Source organism: Spermophilus citellus (genome assembly GCF_964194105.1).
Source record: "Spermophilus citellus genome assembly, chromosome: 2".
Lineage (NCBI taxonomy): Eukaryota > Metazoa > Chordata > Mammalia > Rodentia > Sciuridae > Spermophilus > Spermophilus citellus.
Genome location: NC_138183.1, coordinates 56,238,514 through 56,257,860, shown reverse-complemented (window position 1 = coordinate 56,257,860; position 19,347 = coordinate 56,238,514).

Sequence of the window (19,347 nt, the reverse complement as noted above, 5' to 3'; positions counted from 1 at the left end):
CTGAAAATTTACAAAGTCATATGAACTTGAAAAACATCTGGGTTAGTTTCTCTAGTTAGCAGTTTTAAGTATATTTAATTTGTGAGTGTTTGTTTATCTTTAAAACAATTTAAATATTATTCATTTAGAGGATTTTTAATTTGTACAGACATAATGTAAAAGTTATACTTGTACACATTTATAAACATACACAGACGTAGATGGACACAAAGATCTGTATTCATTTAAAACACTTAGCCATGAGCTAGGTACAGATATATAAAACTCATTAATTTATAAATGTTACATCCAAATTAAGTTTTGCAAGTTAAAACTACATGTTTTTTTTTTAAATAATTGTTACTCTTTTTTTTTTTAAAGAGAGAGAGAGAGAGAATTTTTTAATATTTATTTTTTTTAGTTTTCGGCGGACACAACATCTTTGTTTGTATGTGGTGCTGAGGATTGAACCCGGGCCGCACGCATGCCAGGCGAGCGCGCTACCGCTTGAGCCACATCCCCAACCCCAAACTACATGTTTTTAAGTCAACATGTTTTACTAATATTAATAGGAAAGACCATTAAGATATTTTAGCTCAATTTTTAAATAGTCAAAAATTATGCCAAGAAAAGAAATTGAAGGGCTGGGGTGGTGGCTCAGTGGTAGAGTGCCCGCCTAGCATGCATGAGGCACTGGGTTTGATCCTTGGCACCACATAAAAATAAACTAATGTATCCACCTAAAACTAAAGATTCATAAATAAATATATATTTAAAAAACAAAAAAAGGAAGTTGATATAAAAATATTTTCCCTGATACTACAGTCAAACAAAAATATCACAAGAAAAGAAAACTATACACCAATATTCCTTTCAACTAAAGGTAGGGAATATAATTGGTCCCCAACCTTCATAAAGTTTGTGTTGAGACAGACTCTTGTAACAAAAGATAGGTTAACAAGAGAAAGATAAACAAGGTTATTAACATGCATGAAAGAAAAGTCTCTTGGAGCAATAACCTAGCAAGCTGCCTCAAGTACTATTTCAACAAAGAACAATAAATTTTGAGAGGTGACAAAATAAAGGAAAAGCAGTCCCAGACTTCAGACACCTCTGGCGCCACTGTCTCTGAGCTAATAAGCAAGGCATTATGAAGCAGAATTTATATTCACTCATGGCAGTGAAATAGGAACAAGGAAGATGGAAAGACTTTTTTGTCTTTGTGATTCTCTGTTCTGCTTTTAGGCAAACAGAAGGCAGAAAGTTCCCTTGCATCTTGATGATCTTCAACTCAACAATCCTTCATATTTTGGAGATAAATAATTTTACTTCCTTCATAACTATAAGTGTACAAATCCTCAAAAAATACTAATAAACTAAAATCAGCAACAAATTGAAAGTATTATATACCTGACCACATTGGATTTATCCCATGGATGCAAGGATGGTTCAGCATACAAAAATCAAATAGCCAGGCAATGTGGCACATGCCTGTAATCCCAACCAGTGGGGAGGTAGTCATAAAGATTGCAAGTCAGAAGTCAGCTTAGATAACTTTGCCAGACCCTGTCTCAAAATTTAAAATAATGATAATAATAATAATAATAATAATAAAGTGCTAGTGATATATCTCAGTAGTTAGAGCACTTACTTAATGTGTACAAGGCCCTGGATTCAACTCCCAGTACCACACACAAAAAAATAAAATAAAATAAAATTTAAAAGCCAACATAACACTTTAATGCAACAAAGGTTTAAAAAAATGACCATCTCAATTGATACAGAAAAAGTATTTGACAAAAATCTAATCCCTTCTTCTGATTAAAAAAAAATGAGGGGCTGAGGATATGGCTTAGTGGCAGAGTACTTGCCTAGCATGCGTGAGTCACTGGGTTCGATTCTCAGCATCACATGAAAATAAATAAATAAAATAAAGGTATTGTGTTCATCTACAACTAAAAAAAAAAAATCTTTTTAAAAATGAAACTTAACAAACTATAAATAGAGTGTCCTCAACTTGATAAGGCCATACATAAAAACACTGTAGCTAACATCATAACTAATATTTGAAAGACTGAAAACTATTCCCTCCAAATCAGAAATAAGACAAGGATGCTCTTATTTTTTACCACTGCTCTTCAGCATTGTACAGGAAGTTCTCATCAGGGCAATTAGGCCATCAATCAATAAATAACTGACATGCAAATTAGAAAAGAATTAAAACCATAATCATAGATGACATGATCCTACATATAGAAAACCAAAGAAGCCACACAAAAAAATGTAGTAGAACTAATAATCAAATTCAGCAAAATTGTGAGACACAAGATCAACATGCAAAATCTGTTGTATTTTTATACCCTGGCAATGAATAATTGAAAAGGAAATTAACTCTTCTATTTGTAATAGCATAAAATAATAAGATACTTAAAAATAAAAATAAGAGAGTGAGTATGAAATTTGTACATTGAAACCCAAAAATGTTGCTGAAAGTAAATAAAGATTAAATAGATGGAAAGACAGTTTGTATTCTTGGTTTAGAAAACTTAGACATGGGCTGGAGGGATATAGCTCAATTGGTAGAGTGCTTGCTTTGCATGCACAAGGCCCTGGATTCAATCCCCAGCACCACAAAAAAAAAAAAAAAAAAAAAAAAAAAAAGAAAAGAAAAGAAAAGAAAGAAAGAAAACTTAGATTTATTACTGTTAAGATGTCAACAATAGGGCTCGGGATGTGGCTCCAGCGGTAGCGCGCTCGTCTGGCGTGCGTGCGGCCCGGGTTCGAGCCTCAGCACCACATACAAAGATGTTGTGTCCGCCAATAACTAAAAAATAAATATTAAAAAAAAATTAAAAAAAAAAAAAAAGATGTCAACAATAGGGGGGCTGGGATGTGGCTCAAGCGGTAGCGCGCTCGCCTGGCATGCGTGCAGCCCGGTTGGATCCTCAGCACCACATACAAAGATGTTGTGTCCGCCGAAAACTAAAAAATAAATATTAAAATTCTTGAAAAAGGAAAAAAAAAACACTGATAATCATCAAAAGTAACTGGGGTTGGGAATTGTGGGTCAATGGTAGAGCGCTTGCCTAACTTTCTGTGTTCTGTGGTTTTTATGGCAGTTCTATTTCTCCTAGCTTTCATTTCTCAGCCAGCGCATTCCATGGAGGGGAACCCCATTTCTATGGCCCACCCAGGACGTGGGCGGGAGGTAGTGACATAAAAATAGGCACATAGACCAGAGGAGTAGAATTGAGAAGCGAGAAATAAACCCATGCAGCTATGGCCAATTGATTTTTGACCAGAATGAAAACACAAGTAATACAGAACAACAACTGTCATTTCAACATATGGTGAAGGACACCTGCATATCCACATGCCAAATAATAAAACTGAACCACTACCTACAACGTAAATAAAAATTAATTCAAAATAGATCAAAGACATAAATGTAAGAAAGAAAGTCTAAAACTCTTAGAGGAAAACATGGGGTAAATCTTCAGGACATTAGATTTAACAATGAATGCTTAAATAGGACGCCAGAAGCATAAGCAATAATAGTAAACAAATAAATTGGGACTTAATCAAAATTTAAAGCTTTTGTACCTGAAAAAAATATAACACAGAAAGTAGGTAGACAACATATGAAATCGTAGAAATTATTTTCAAACCAGGTCTAATGTCTAGAATACAAGTTTTTAAATCTCATACAAATAATAATACACAACAATCAGCCATGGCCAGAACTTCTAATTTAAAAATAGGAAAGAACTTGAGTAGACATTTATCCATATGAGACATATAAATTGTTAACAAGTACATGAAAAATGTTCTACGTTATTAGTCATGAGAGAAATGCAAAGTAAAGCCACAATGAGGTAGCACTTCATACCCAGGAGAATGGATGTAATTTTTTTTTTATTTAAAGTCGAAAATAAGTATCAGCACAGATATAGAGAAACTAGAACTCTCATCCATTGCTGGTAAGAAAGTAAGTGGTGTAGCTACTGTGGAAAACAATTTGGTAGTTCTTTAATAAATTAAATATAGAATTACCATATGACTCAATAATTCTGCTCCTAGGTACATAGCCAAAAGAATTGAAAACAGGTGTTCAAACAAATAACTGATACACAAGAGTTCCTAGCAGCTCTACTCATAAGAGCCAAAAGGCAGAAACAATGTCCTCCCATGAGTGAATAGTATATTTACACAATGGAAAATTCTTTGGCCATGAAATGAAATGAAGTATATATAGAAGCATGCTGTCTCTAAATAAAATACACAAAAGGCTGGGGATGTGACTCAGTGGTTGAGTGCCCCTGAGTTCAATCCCCAGTACCAATATATATATTCTCAGAAGATTTAAAAGAATCCAAATTAAACCCTGATGTGTTAAAGGGTATTTTCCTACCTACTGCATTTTACCTCCTTATACCTAAGTAATTTTTAACTTAGGTAGAAATGGAAAAATTGGTACATATTCCTGGAAAACAAGGATCAAGAATTTAAAATTTTGCATACCAACAATTCTCTAGGATCTTATCATTTAGAGATAAATAGCGGCTGAACTAAGGTATATATAGTTCAGTAGTAGGGCATTTGCCTGGCACATGCAAAGCCCAGGGTTTAATTACCAACACTGCAAAAAAAAATAGTAATAATAAATTTTAAAAATATCACATATTTTTAAAATTACAAAATTCTAAATATATTTATAAATATATAAATATATATATATATATTTAAATGTAAAAAATGTGGGGCAGAGGAATATCCCTTTTTCTCTCTACTCATTCCCAGTTCTCTGGCTGGTGCCCTATAAGATTAGACTGACAATAAACAAATGGACAAGAGAAAAACAAAATTTATCAACATGTGTATTATTTATACAAATGAAGCCCTCAGTAATAAATAACTCCAAGTGATGGTTAGTACTTGGGCTTATGTAGCATATTAAATGTTGCCCAGGCTGGTCTGGAATTCCCGATTTCAACTGATCCTCCTGCCTAAGCCTCCAAATACCTGGGAGTATAGGCCTATGCCACTGAGCCCAGCTAGATCTTTTATTTTTACTCAGTGTTAGAGTCAAAACTTTGAGTTTTACACATGCTAAGCACACGCTTTACCACTAAACTACAATCCCTAGACCCAAAACTGAGAAGTGACAAGACAGATGTTTAGAAAAGTGATAGGACGAAGGAAGGACTTTGAGCTTCCAGAACTGACAAATTGTGGGAAGATAATTATGTGAGGGAACCAATGGAAGATAAGGCTAGTTGATAAAATTTGTAGTTTCCTCTGGTGCCATCTCTGGGCTGATAAGAGTCTAGGATTGCTGCCAGTAATTCATTTTTGTCCTTCCTGGATGATGGGAACAGGGGAGAGGACATTTTAAAAAAATTATGCCTTGCTTTTAGGCAAATAAGAAGAGATGAGAGTTTTTCTTATTTCTGCTTCTTCTCAATTGTCTTCAACTCCAAATAAACCTTATGAAAAAGTGTTATGTTTTGGGGTGGTATATGCTGTTTCTCTTCACAAGTCTTTAATTACAGTAATTTTTAATATTTAACTATCAGACAAAGATTTAAAAGTTCAATAAAATGCTGTTTTGGAAAGAGTTATTGTTAATACAGAGATTTTCAGTCTCAATACAATACTGAGATTTTTACCTCTTCTTGTGTGCCTAATTTAGCAATAATTATACTGAAATTACAAATTCTCAGCAACCTCCATCTGAGAATTATATAGAAAGAGACAAACTTAAAGCCATACAAAAATTTTCCCTCAGTTCTGTAATGAATTTCTTCTGCTGTTTGGATGTGGAAGAAGAATCAGTCACTAGCATGGACATCTTTCATTCACTTTAGCCACCAGCATCTAAAACCCTGACTGTGTTCAGGGAACTCTCACCCTACAAGGCAGAGTTGGCCAGAGACTTCCTAGGATGTGAGCTGTGAGCTGGGTTCCACAAATCACAAGTGCCCAACCCAGGTATTGAATTGTTAGTATATGACCAAGTAAGCAAAAATTCATTCTGGAAATGGGCAGTGGTAGTAGAAGCTACTAAAGCAATTTTTAAAAAATATATTTTAATTGTCAATGGACTTTATTTTTTTTTTTTAAAGAGAGAGCGAGGAGAGAGAGAGAGAGAGAGAGAGAGAGAGAATTTTTAATATTTATTTTTTAGTTCTCGGCAGACACAACATCTTTGTATGTAGTGCTGTATGTGGTGCTGAGGATCGAACCCGGGCCGCACGCATGCCAGTTGAGCGCGCTACCGCTTGAGCCACATCCCCAGCCCCGTCAATGGACTTTATTTTAGTTATTTATATGTGGTGCTGAGAATGGAACCCAGTGCCTCATGCATGCTAGGCAAGCACTGTCCCACTGAGCTACAACCCCAGCACCTACAAGCAATTTTTAGAGACAGTTGCAACAGTCCTTGTGACTGTTGGTTCATTCATTGTCAATAGAACTGGCAACCCCAGTTACAGTGTCTATGTACACTGGTGATATCTTCATGGGACCTTAATTATGGCAAGCCATTGGGTACCAGTTTTTGGTTGTGAAGCTTCTGATTTAGTTCTCTGAAGCCTCTGGAAAGCAAGCAAACTACTCTTATTATCTTTTTAATGGGTTGCTTTTATGCTTCAGTTATCAATAAATGGTTTCTGTTACTTGCAACTAGGATTCTGAGTGATATGTGCAAACATATGTATATATGTGAGTGTGTATATATACATGAAATCTCATATATATATATATAATATACAACATTATGTTGTATGTATGTTATTATCTTCCTGGATAATATTTCAGATATCAAATTGAACAGAGAGCAAAATTTTGCAATTTTTAAAATCATAAAATTCTGGGGTTGGAGTTGTAGCTCAGTGGTGGAGTACTTGCCTAGCACATGTGAAGCACTAAGTTCAATCCTCAGCACCATGTAAATAAAATAAAAAAGCACTGGCCAGGTACAATGATACCTATAATCACAGAGGCTCAGGAGGCTGAGGCAGGAACATATGTATTGTTTCCATCTACAACTAAATTTTTTTTTTAATTTTAAAAATTATAAAATTCTGAACTGTTGGTATAGTTCAGTAGTATAGTATTTACCTGGCATATGCAAAGCCCAGGTCTGGGGATGTGGCTCATTAGTAAAGTACTCCTGGGTTAAATCTCCAGTACCAAAAAAAGAAAAAGAAAAGAAATGAAAAAAAAAATTATTTTCATAATGCATTTAGTTTTTTGTAGTTTTGGTTCTGAGGACCAAACTTAGACATGTTTAAGTGCCCTACCACTGAGCTAGATCTCCAGCCCGTTTTTTTTTTTTTTTTTTTTTAAGAGAGAGAGAGAGAATTTTTTAATATTTATTTTCTAGTTTTTGGCAGACATAACATCTCTGTTTGTATGTGGCACTGAGGATCGAACCTGGGCCGCAAGCATGCCAGGTGAGCGCACTACTGCTTGAGCCACATCCCCAGCCCCTCCAGCCCTTTTTAAATCCCTGCCCTGCTTTGGTACCAGGGATTGAACCCAGGGGTATTTGACCACTAAGCCACACCTCCAATCCTTTTTATCTTTTATTTTGAGATAGGTTCTCACTAAATTGCTTAGGGCCTCACTAAATTGCTAAAGCTGGCTTTGAACTTGGGATCTTCCTGTCTCAGCCTCCCAAATTGCTAGAATTACAGGCATGTACCACCACACCCAGCTATCTCTTCTTAATTTCAAGAAATGTCTGAGTTTCCAGGCTGGCTGCACACTTGATCTCTCCTGCCTCGGCGGCCACATAGGTGGAATTACAGGTGCATGCCATCACACAGGCTTGGAAATTGGGGTATTTTGTTTTGTTTGTATTGTCCTTGAAGGAATTTATTTAGGGTTTTTGTGATTTTTAAATATTTTTCTAGTTATACATAGACACAATATCTTTATTTTGTTTATTTTTATGTGGTACTGAGGATCAAAAGCAGGATCTCACACGGGCCAGGCCGAGTGATCTACCGCTGAGCCACAACCCCAGCCCTCTAAACTCCCAGATTCTTTGCCTGGGGCCCTGGAAATTAATCAGACAAAAGAGAGGTTAACAGGAGAAAAAGGTTAATTAAATGTTTATGTACAAAGAAATGACTCTCAGAGAGGTGACCCCAAGATTGGGCTTATATAACATTTTAGGCTAAATATAAGAAAAGAAGTTTTTTCTAGGAAGGGGAGGAGAAAACATATAGAAAATAAGGCATGTCTTGTTATGCAGATAAGAGTCTCTCCCCGTAATAAGCATTATCTCCCGAAGTAGCTTTCTTCTTGGTATTGAAATACCTTTACAAATGGAAAATTTCTTTATAAATTTAAATTTTCTTTACAAAAGGGGGAATTTATACTTTATTTTTTGGCTCTTAAAGGGAATAAAGAGCTTTTCCTGCAGCTGCTGGTTCTCAATTGCCTTTAGCTCAAAATAATTCATCTGTCAAAAAGGCATATTTCAGGGTGGCTTTTTCTTTTCTTTTTTTTTTTTTTGTATGTGGTGCTGAGGATCGAACCCGGGCCGCACACATGCCAGGCGAGTGCACTACCGCTTGAGCCACATCCCCAGCCCTAAGGGTGGCTTTTTCTGACATTGTTCAATGCCAACTTCAGAAATAATAAAAAAGTGATATCTACTTCCTTAAAAAAAAAAAGAGTAACAAGTTCCAAATTTACCTGGTTGCTTGAAATGACTGAAAAATTGTGTATGTAACACGTGTATATAAACAATGCTTTTTAGACATTAGCATCAGGAAATCAAGATAGTGGTCCTTGTCCCCCATACCAATTAAATAACGATGATAAGGTTTTCAGAAAAAGGAAAAAGAAGGTTTATTGCTTTGCTGGTGAAAGAGAAACACAGGGGACTCCTGCCCTAAAAGCTAAAATTCTGCCCATCAGCAGGAACAGGGGGGTTTTAAAGGTGACCCAACTGCTACTTTCCACATGTTCTCTGTAGTTGTAATTCACTTGTTAATTTGGGAGAGAGTTATTTCTGATATCTTCTAGTATGATCCCCAAAGCCTGGATTCCTACTGTGGGTGGGTACTCAGGGACAAAGAGAACTCTGCCTAGGACAGAGAAGAAAAGTAACCCTGTTTCCCCTGAGATTAGGGATGGAGAGAGATTAGGGAGGAGCAGGGAGAGAGGAAAAGAAACTTGTCCATTTAAAAAATAAGTTGCAGTGGTACAGCAGCAAGGGTTATATTCAAATCATAAAGTGGACCACTATTACAGACCCCCTTGAGTCCTCAGGTAATTACTTATCAGCACATGAGTGATGAAATTGTTACCGCTGTTGACCGGTGACGAGTCTTTGCTTCCCCGATGTTGAAGAATAACACCAAAGAAGCACGCCGAGGCAAGGTCAGAGTAGAGATTAGAAGTTTATTAAAGGACAGCAGAAGGGCTGGGGATGTGGCTCAAGCGGTAGCGCGCTCGCCTGGCGTGCGTGCGGCCCGGGTTCGATCCTCAGCACCACATACCAACAAAGATGTTGTGTCCGCCAAGAACTAAGAAAAAATAAATAAAAATTAAAATTCTCTCTCTCTCTCATTCTCTCTTTAAAAAAAAAAAAAAAAAAAAAAAAAAGGACAGCAGAAAAGACTTCTCCCGGAGGAAGAAGGGGACCCAAGAGGTGGAATCCGTGGAAGTGCGGTTGTTTCCCCTTCTTATAGTTTTGGGGATGGAATGTAGGTTGGAAGGCCCGAGGGGTGGGACACTTCTTTGTGATGGGCTATCTTTAAGTTTGCTGGGGGCTGTTCATTAACACTTCTTTGAGATGGACTTTGGCCTAGGGCCTTTTCAGGACTTCATTAACATTCCATGAGTTGTCCTGTGTTTTCCCTGAGTCATTCCCAGCATGGCCTCCATTTTAGATTTCACTCGGTGTTAGACCCGATTTACCTAACTACACTGACTACCTAACTTTAAATCTGGCTTCAAAATGATAATAGCTATCTCCCAAAGTAGTTTTCTTGTTGGTACAGAAATACCTTTACAAATGGAAGTTTTCTTGTAAATGCAATTTTTCTTTACAATAGGAGGGAATTCAGAGTTTATTTTTGGCTATTAGGAGAAATAAAGAGCATAATGCCTGACAGTTCTTACCAGGTGTGGTGGCATATGTCTGTAATTTCAGTGACTCAGAAGGCTGAGGCAGGGAGACAGGAGTGTTACCAAAAGTTTGGTTCTTGTCCCTGATGCCAATTTAATAAGGAGGACGTGATTTTTGAGAAAAGGGAAAAAGAAGGTTTATTGCTTTGTTAGCAAAGTAGAAGCACAGGGGACTCCTGTCCCAGAAGCTGTGATTCTGCCAGTAAGGGGGTAGAGAGGATTTTAAAAGAAATGACTGAAGAAGCTATTCAAAGGTTTCATTCCAGGGGCTGGAGATATACCTCAGTTGGTAGAGTTCTTGCCTCGCAAGCATAAGGCCCTGGGTTCAATCCCCAGCACCACAAAAAACAAAAACAAAAACAAAACTTCATTCCAGATGTCCCCCCGTAGGGAGATTGCAATCCACTTATGAATTTGGGAGATGGCCTTTCCCTAGATCTGACCATCCCAAAAGTCTGAATTACTTGGTTCCTGTGGTAGATGTGTTCTCAAAGACAGATAACTTGGCCTAGAATGTGAAAAGATAATCTTGTTCCTCTCCTGAGGTTAGGGTGGGAGAGAGGGAGAAGAGAGAAAAAAAAGTCTATTATAAAATAAGCCTTAGTGACTGAGCAGCAAGGGCATGAGAAAGATCACTGTTATAGGAGGATCACAAGTTCAAGCTTGGGCAACTTAGCAAGACTCTGTCTCAGAAATTTAAAAAGGGTTGGGAATGTAGCTCATTGGTAAAGTGCCCCTGGGTTAAATCGTTAAATCCCCAGTAACACACACACACACACACACACACACACACACACACACAGAAATAATCCTGGGGGATCACAGCTGTGTTAACAGTTCCTGTGCCCAGCTGACTAATTATGCATAACAAAGCTTAAAGGCAAGACCCAGAAGGATACAAATATTTACAAGTAACATTACTATGTGCCACTCCAGAAGAATTAAAGGAATATTAAAACAGAGCATTTAACAGGATAAAATTCGCAATGTCTGGCATTTCATAAAATTACCAGGCATCCAAAAAAAAAAAAAATAGGAAAAAATGACTATGATGTTTAATTCTTATGTGTCAATTTGGTCACATGTTGTCCAGATGTTTTGTTAAACATTCCAGATGTATCTGTGAGGCTATTTCTGGATGAGATTAACATTTGAATTTGGAGCCTCTCCCTAGTGTAGGTGGACCTAGTTCAAGTTATCAAGGCAAAAATAGACAAAGATGCTAAGTAGTGGAGAACTTGTTCTCATTGTCTGACCTCAGTATTTCCTTGCGTTTGGGCTTGGACTAGGATTGGAATTTACACCATCATTTCTTTTTCTTCCCAGGCCTCTGGACTTAGGCTAGAACTATACCATCAGGTCTTCTGGATCTCCAACTTGCCAGTTGCAGATGTTGGGTCTCCTCTGCCTCTTCAATCATATGAGATAATTCAGTCAATCAATCAATTGATCCATCATTGAATTTTCTGTTGATTCTCTTTATCTGGAGAGCCCTGACTAATACAGTGGCCCATAATGAATAGAAAAAAAAAATCAATCAATCAATAGACACTGATCCAGAAAGAACATAGATGAATTTGTTATGCTCGAATTCAGGACTCCCAAAGACCACCAGAGACCCAAGATCGATGCAAGCAGCAAAGAGGTGTTTATTGTGAGCTAGCTCGGTCCTCCACACGCACACACAGCAACTGGTGATGCTGAGAGGCCCCGAGCCCAGGGTTTGCAGCATTTTTATACATTTTTTTGGAGAGGGCAGGGACTTCACATACATCATAGCAAATCATCACACACCGCGGGAAAATCAAATAACAACTCTAAAACATGATTAGCACATTCACTGGCGGGAACAAGTTGGGTAGGGGTGATTGGTCAGTACAAAAGGGGTATTCGTTTGAACTGATTGGTTTAAGCCAAGAGGGGTGTACGTGCTGAACTACATGGTTTCCCAACATGTTATCAACCACCATAAACTACTGGGAGGGTCATCTGGCATCCCAGGTATTTCCCTGTCTCATGCTGATTGGTGGCTGCTAGGGGGTTGCTATGGATCCCCACCTAGCCTGACTGAGTCAGGGACACCTGGCGCAGCAGATCTCTCCTGTTATTTGTAGATAAACAACTTAGCAGGGTGGGAATGTGCTTAGGAGTGCTCTGTGGGTTTTTCCAAGGACAAAGGTGATGTCCCTTCCTTGGACAGGCTTTGCTCTGAGATAGAGGCTGGTTTTTCAAATTAGTAGACAAAAATATTTAAACTGTTATTATGGACTCAAGTGTAGCATTGTAGCTCAGTGGTGGAGTGAATGCTTAATATGCCTGAGGTCCTGGGTTTAATTCCCAGTACCACACATACAGAGTTTTGTTTGTTTGTTTAATATATGTGTGTGTGTGTGTGTGTGTGTGTATATATATATATATATATATATATATTTAGTTGTAGGTGAAAACAATACCTTTATTTTATTTTTATGTGTGCTGAAGATTGAACCCAGTGCCTCACATGTGCTAGGCAAGAGCTGTACCACTGAGTCACAACCCCAACCCCATTGTTTTGTTTTTAATATATATAAATATATGAATATATATGTATGTATGTATATATATATATATATATATATATATATATATATATTTAGTTGTAGATGGACTTTATTTTGTTTATTTTTATGTGGTGCTGGGATCAAACCCAGGGCCTTGTGCACCGTAGGCAAGTGCTCTACCACTGGGCCACACCTCCAGCCTTTCAGAAAAAATATTTGAATCATGAATAAAATTTTTCCAAATTTGATGAATCCAAGAAGCTTAATTAACCTAGGTAGCAGTTAGACATGAGCAATGGGTCAGGAGTTCAAGAAAATATTTCGTGCAGAACAAATCAGTTAATTAAAAGCCCTGCCTCGGTGACACCACAAAATCTGACAAGTTGCTATATCAGGACTCTTGCCTGATCTCAGCCCTTTTATAATCTATTCCTTTTACAACACCATCTGGACCAGGTATAAATGGCAGATGAAAGAAAAGTTCAGTCCCTGACCTCAAGGATCCTCGATATTAATGAAAATCCCAGATGCAAAATTCAGGGGACAAGAACCAAAGCACAAGAATATGTTTGTTCAAAAGAACCTAATCCATAAGACATCTTAAGCAAGGTCCTGCACAGATGACACAGACCAGAGATTCCCAGATATGGGGAAGCAGGATAATTAAGACCGGAATCCACTAACTTAAAGGACTTATCAGCATGTGATACTGCTGGTTATCGGTGAGGAGTTCTGCTCCCTCACATGTTGAAGTTTGAACATTAGAGAGTCACGCCCAGGCAAGCATATAAAGCAGGGTTTATTTTAAAAAGGGGTAACATAGACTTTTCCCGGGAGAGGGGGCCATAGCTGGTATCCTGGTATCCCAAGAAGCAGGTGTTCTGCCCTTTTTGTATGTCCTAGGCTTCCTTTGTTCTCCTGCTCTTCCCTTTGTCTCTCTCCTTCCTGCATACATGACTAGGCCCAGGAATGCTCAGTGGGATGGCCAAAAGGTGGGAAATGAGAAACTGATGTGACTCCATTTTTTAAAAACCAGCCTGTACCTCAGAGCAGGGCCTGTCCAAAGTGGGGGGAGGGTGACTCTTGTCCTTGGAAAACCCATTCCTAGGCACATAGCTACCCTGCTGAGTCATTTGTTCATACCAGGTGTCCTTGACTCAGCAAATGCAAGTTCCTGAAAAGACCAAAAGAATGTCTGAGGCTTAATTTTGGACCATAGCAACAACCAATCAGAGTGAGGCAGGGAAGATACCTGAAATACCAAGCGGCCCTCCCAGTAGTTTCAGTGATTGATAACAAAGCTTAAAGGCAAGATTGAGGGGCTAGGGATGTGGCTCAAGCAGTAGCGCGCTCGTCTGGCATGCGTGCGGCCAGGGTTCGATCCTCAGCACCACATACAAAAAAAAAAAAAAAAAAAGATGTTGTGTCCGCCGAGAACTAAAAAATAAATATTAAAAAAATTCTCTCTCTCTCTCCCCGCTCTCTTTAAAAAAAAAAAAAGGCAAGATTGATTATCAATGATTGATAATCAATGATTGATTATCATGATTATCAATGATTATCAATGATTATCAATCTTGTTATCAGTGATTGATAACATGATTAGGCAACCCTGCAAGTTTAGCATATACACTCTTGCAACACCTTATGGCCTAAATAATCAGTTCAAACTTACCCACCACTTGAACTAACCAATCACCCTTACCCGACTAGTTCCCGCCAATGAATGTGCTAATCAATATTAAGAGTTGTTGTTTGATTTTCCCACGGTGTGAAATGATTTGCTGTGTGATGTTGTGACGCATAGAGTATCCCCAAAAAACCTATAAATCCTCACTGAACTCCTTACTCCTCGGGATCGCTGAGTCAGAAACAGTTGTGAGTCCAGGCTGGAGCTTGCAATAGACTCTTGTGTGATTGGATTGAGTTCGGCTTCTGGAGGTCTATTGGGGTCCCACGAATCTGGTATTACAAAAACAGGTGAGCTGAAGGGGGACGGGTAGGAAGGACCAGCCCAGGACACATTAATTAACAACCTTACAGCTCCTTGTGTGTGTGTGTGTGTGTGTGTGTGTGTGTGTGTGTGATGGGGTGGCAATTCCTGGGACAGGTTACCTTAGCAACAGGTTGGAGCGAGGGCAGGTTCTTGATAGGGGTGGAGGAAGGGCTCTGAAGGAATTAACATTTCAATCCCTCAGTGGACAGTCTCCAACTTGCTGGACTCACTCAAAATTGGCCATCCTTGATCTAACCTGACTCATTTACCTATTTATACTTACTGCCTGTCTAATTCTGGCTTCAGTGTCAGGCAAGGTATGAGAGAAAGTTGCTTTACTTCAGTTATGGTGGCAGTGATCTTGTCAGTACAAACATGTTCCTCCAAGTCTTATCATATTCCTGTCTCTGGAGCCCTGGAGCTTACTACTCACCCTTCCACCTCACCCCACTCTGGACAATCCACCTAGCATTACTTCCGGGGACTAAACACCTCCCTTTCACTTTCCTGCCTTCCCTCCCCTCACCCCAGAGCAAGGTATACCTGAACTGACTATCTCATGCCCTGTTACCTATTTCCAAGGAAAGAAAGCTTGCATGAACTATAATTCCTTGATATATTTTAGCTATCTAAAAATGGAATGCTCTTTATAATATGTGAGTCAGCTACTTGACTTTCAGATATTTGATGTATAAATACATTCCTAAGGCCATATTACATGCAAAAGCAGAGATGCCTCTACTAGGAATGACAAAAACTTGCCAAGAAATTTGGACCCCCCCCAAAAAAAAAAAAAAAAAAAATGAAATCTGGACCTTGTGGTGCACACCAGCTACTCAGAAGGCCGAGGCTAGAGGATCACCAGAGCCCATGAGTGGAAGACCAGCCTGGGCAATAGAGCAAGACTCCCTCTCAAAACAAACAACCCCACCCCAAAACTGACCAAGAATAACAGGAAGGAACATATTGCTTTCGTTCATCACAAGGAACCATCCCTGAAAATATCAGAAGTGGGCTGGGGATGTGGCTCAAGCTGTAGTGCATTCGCCTGGCATGCATGCGGCCTGGGTTCCATCCTCAGCACCACATACAAATAAAGATGTTGTGTCTAAAAAATAAATAAATATTAAAATTCTCTCTCTCTCTCTCTCTTTTTTTTAAGAGAGAGTGAGAGAGGAGAGAGAGAGAATTTTTATATTTATTTTTTAGTTTTTGGCGGACACAACATCTTTGTTGGTATGTGGTGCTGAGGATCGAACCCGGGCCGCATGCATGCCAGGCAAGCGCGCTACCACTTGAGCCACATCCCCAGCCCTCTCTCTCTCTCTTAAAAAAAAAGAAAGAAAGAAAATATCAGAAGTGGACCAACTTAGCTTTAGAAGGAAAAAAAAAAATCTCTGGATGTTATTTAGAATGTTTAGCATCTCTCCAATTCTATCTCTAGGCAGGGTTTGGAATGAACATAATATGACCAGAATAACCTTTTTAATGAGTTATTTTGAGCATCCCTCTGACTGACACACTGGTAAAATACCAGCATATTTCCAAAAATCTTGTCCAAGAAACTTAGAATACCACACATACACATTTACACTTATTTGTAGTGTTGTTTTAAGATTTCCAATCAGCTTTGTGAATAGGATTTGGAATAAGAAAAAAAATGCAACCATTACCATGTAGGAGTGGGAGTTTGGCTGCTGATTCAGATTTTGTCACCCTCTATTAACAAAGAGCTCTACACTCACTGTAAACTGCAAGCAGGACTTTTGCACTGAATATACTCAAGTCCCCTGTTATGGTCACTTTCCTAGCAGACATCAGTCCTGTGCACACCATCTGGACCAGGTATAAATGGCAGATGAAAAAAAAAGCTCAGTCCCTGACCTCAAGGATCCTCAACATTAATAAGAATCCCAGATGCAAAAGAGGGAAGAGGAACACACCTGCAGGTTTCTAATTCTGTCTGGGATGTGGCTAGAGAATACAATCATTTGAAAACAGCTTGAGTTGGAGTAAGGAGAACTACAACAGAAAGGGTTTAAATTTTAAGGATTAGGACACTGTTACTTCAGCTTCCCCTCCTAGCACAACAGATTTACTCTTTTCTACTCAGTCTTCAAGCCTCTGTACTCTGACTTGCCTTTCTAGCAGTCCCACCTCTTAGCCAGTCTCCCTGAAGACCCAGACACATCAACCCATTGTAAACACTCATTGTAAACCAACCTCAGCAACAGCAAGGCACTAAGCAACTCAGTGAGACCCTGTCTCTAAATTAAATACAAAATAGGGCTGGGGATGTGGCTCAGTGGATAAGTGCCCCTGAGTTCAATCCCAGGTACTAAAAAAAAATTAAATAAATAAATAAAGAAAATTTAAAAATCCCCTGATCTCATGTATTCTCTTCTCTCTCTCTTTTTAAAGTTGTTTGTTTGTTTGTTTGTTTTTATAAAACTGGAACATTTATTATAGACCTCATAAAGGCAAGCCAGCAAATAAGCAAAAAGTGTGGTGAAAAAAGGCTCCTCTGATACCATCACACAAAAAAACAGGTGTTAACATTTTGGTGCTTTTCCTTCCAATCTTATTTCTATGTATACAACAGCAAGAATGTGCATCGCCACGTGCGGTGGCACATGCCTGTAATCCCAGCAGCTTGGAAGGCTGAGACAGGAAGGTCTCAAGTTCAAAGCCAACCACAGAAACAGCGGGGTGCTAAGCAACTCAGTGAAACCCTGTCTCTAAATAAAATATGAAATAGGGCTGGGGATTTAGCTCAGTGGCTGAGTGCCTCTGAGTTCAATGCCAGTACCATAAAAAAAAAAGAATGTGCATATTGTTTTATGAAATGTTCCCTAATATTGTAAAATGCACTTAATGTCACAGAATTTATTTCCCTGTCTAGTTTTTTTTATTTGTTCTAATTAGCTGTACATGACAGTAGAATGTACCTTGATATATATAAATGAAGTATAATTTCTCATTCTTCTGGTTGTACATGATTTAGAATCCCACCAGTCATAGTTATATTTGGGGATATACATAGGGTAATAATGTCTGATTCTTTGTACTTCCCTTCCAACCCCAGACCCCCCACTTCCCTTCACTCCCCTCTACCTTATCTAAAGTAACTCTATTCTTCCCTAGCACACCCCCTCCTTATTGTGAATAAAAATATGTAACGCTTCATGAATTTATGTGTCATTCTTGCGCAGGGGCCATGCTTTTCTTCTCTGTATGTTCCAATTTTAGTATATGCGTTGCCAAAGCCAGCACTCATATATTTTCATTTTTGTAGCATAATATTAGAAACTGGCTCAAAGAATTTGCAGAAAAAGAATAAATAATTAAGCTCAAGTCATATTTTCTTCCAGAGGCTAAAAATAACCCCACCTCCCTCTCTCTTTCCTCCTGCTCCCCTCTCTCTCTCTCTCTCTCTCACACACACCCACCCACACACACACACACACACACACACATGCATACATGTTCTGATTCATCTGTTGCTTTCTTTTTTAAGCTCCGTGGATGTGGATGATCCTAATAGCAGGCCAGGTTTGGGAAACAATAGCGTATTCTAGTTATCTCATTTTACGAGACACTAAAAAGAGAAAGGTGGTGCTAACATTCCCTACCATGCTGCCCCATGATTCCCTCCTTTATTTAACATGGAGTGAACCCAAAGCTAGGTTGTCAGAGGATTTGCCCAAAGTGACTAAGTAATGATAGCTTACTAGAAGCCATGTTTCCACACCACTTCCTTTACCTAACTAAAAAGAAATTACTTAATTAGCATAAGTTTCTTGAATAATGATCAAATTTAATTTTTTTCCAAAATTACTCACATGAAATATGCATTATTAGTAGTATTTTTTTGCCAATGAAGAAATAAGACTACTAGAGATACAGTTGAACCCAAATTAGACAACTAATACATGGGGAAGGCAAGACGTGAGTTCAGACCTTCAGTGTCTACCTTCTGTGCCCCACACTTGGTGTTTTCCCTCACTGAGTATAAATGACAACACTCAGGCTCCTGCCCTTGCCTCCCTCTGGCACTTCACTATATGCTGCATCTATTGAAACTTCATATTGCAGTTTCCCTGTGGGTTTTTTGTTTTGTTTGTTTGTGTGTGTGTGCGTGTGTGTTTTAAATTTTTTTTGTAGTTGTAGATGGATAGCATACCTTTATTTGCTTATTTTTATGCAGTGCTGAGGATCAAACCCAGTGCCTCATACATGCTAGGTGAGGGCTCTGCCACAACCCCAGCCCCGATGATCTTGGATTTTAATCCTATTTCTCTTTCCACTTGCTAGTTTGGAGACCTTGGCACTAACAATAATTACAACCTTTGTTGTTTTGTGTGTGCCAATGATGCTAAGAGCTTAATATATCTGAACAACCAGGGAGGTAAAAACAGTATTCTCATTTTGTGAAAAAGAATTTGTTTCCTTGTGTAAATATTGTCACAATTTTCCAGATTGTCATGAGGATGATAACGGTAAGTGCCCAACATCATCATGCCTTAGACATAGGTATAGATTTGTAACTGTTTGCCCCTCTACTCCCCTTCTCCACTCTAGGTCAGGAACCACATCTCTGCTGTTTCTCCTTTCCCCCACTGGTGAACACATAGCAGGGACACCATAAGTATTAGCAAAGGTCAGTTTGATAGGTTGGCACTC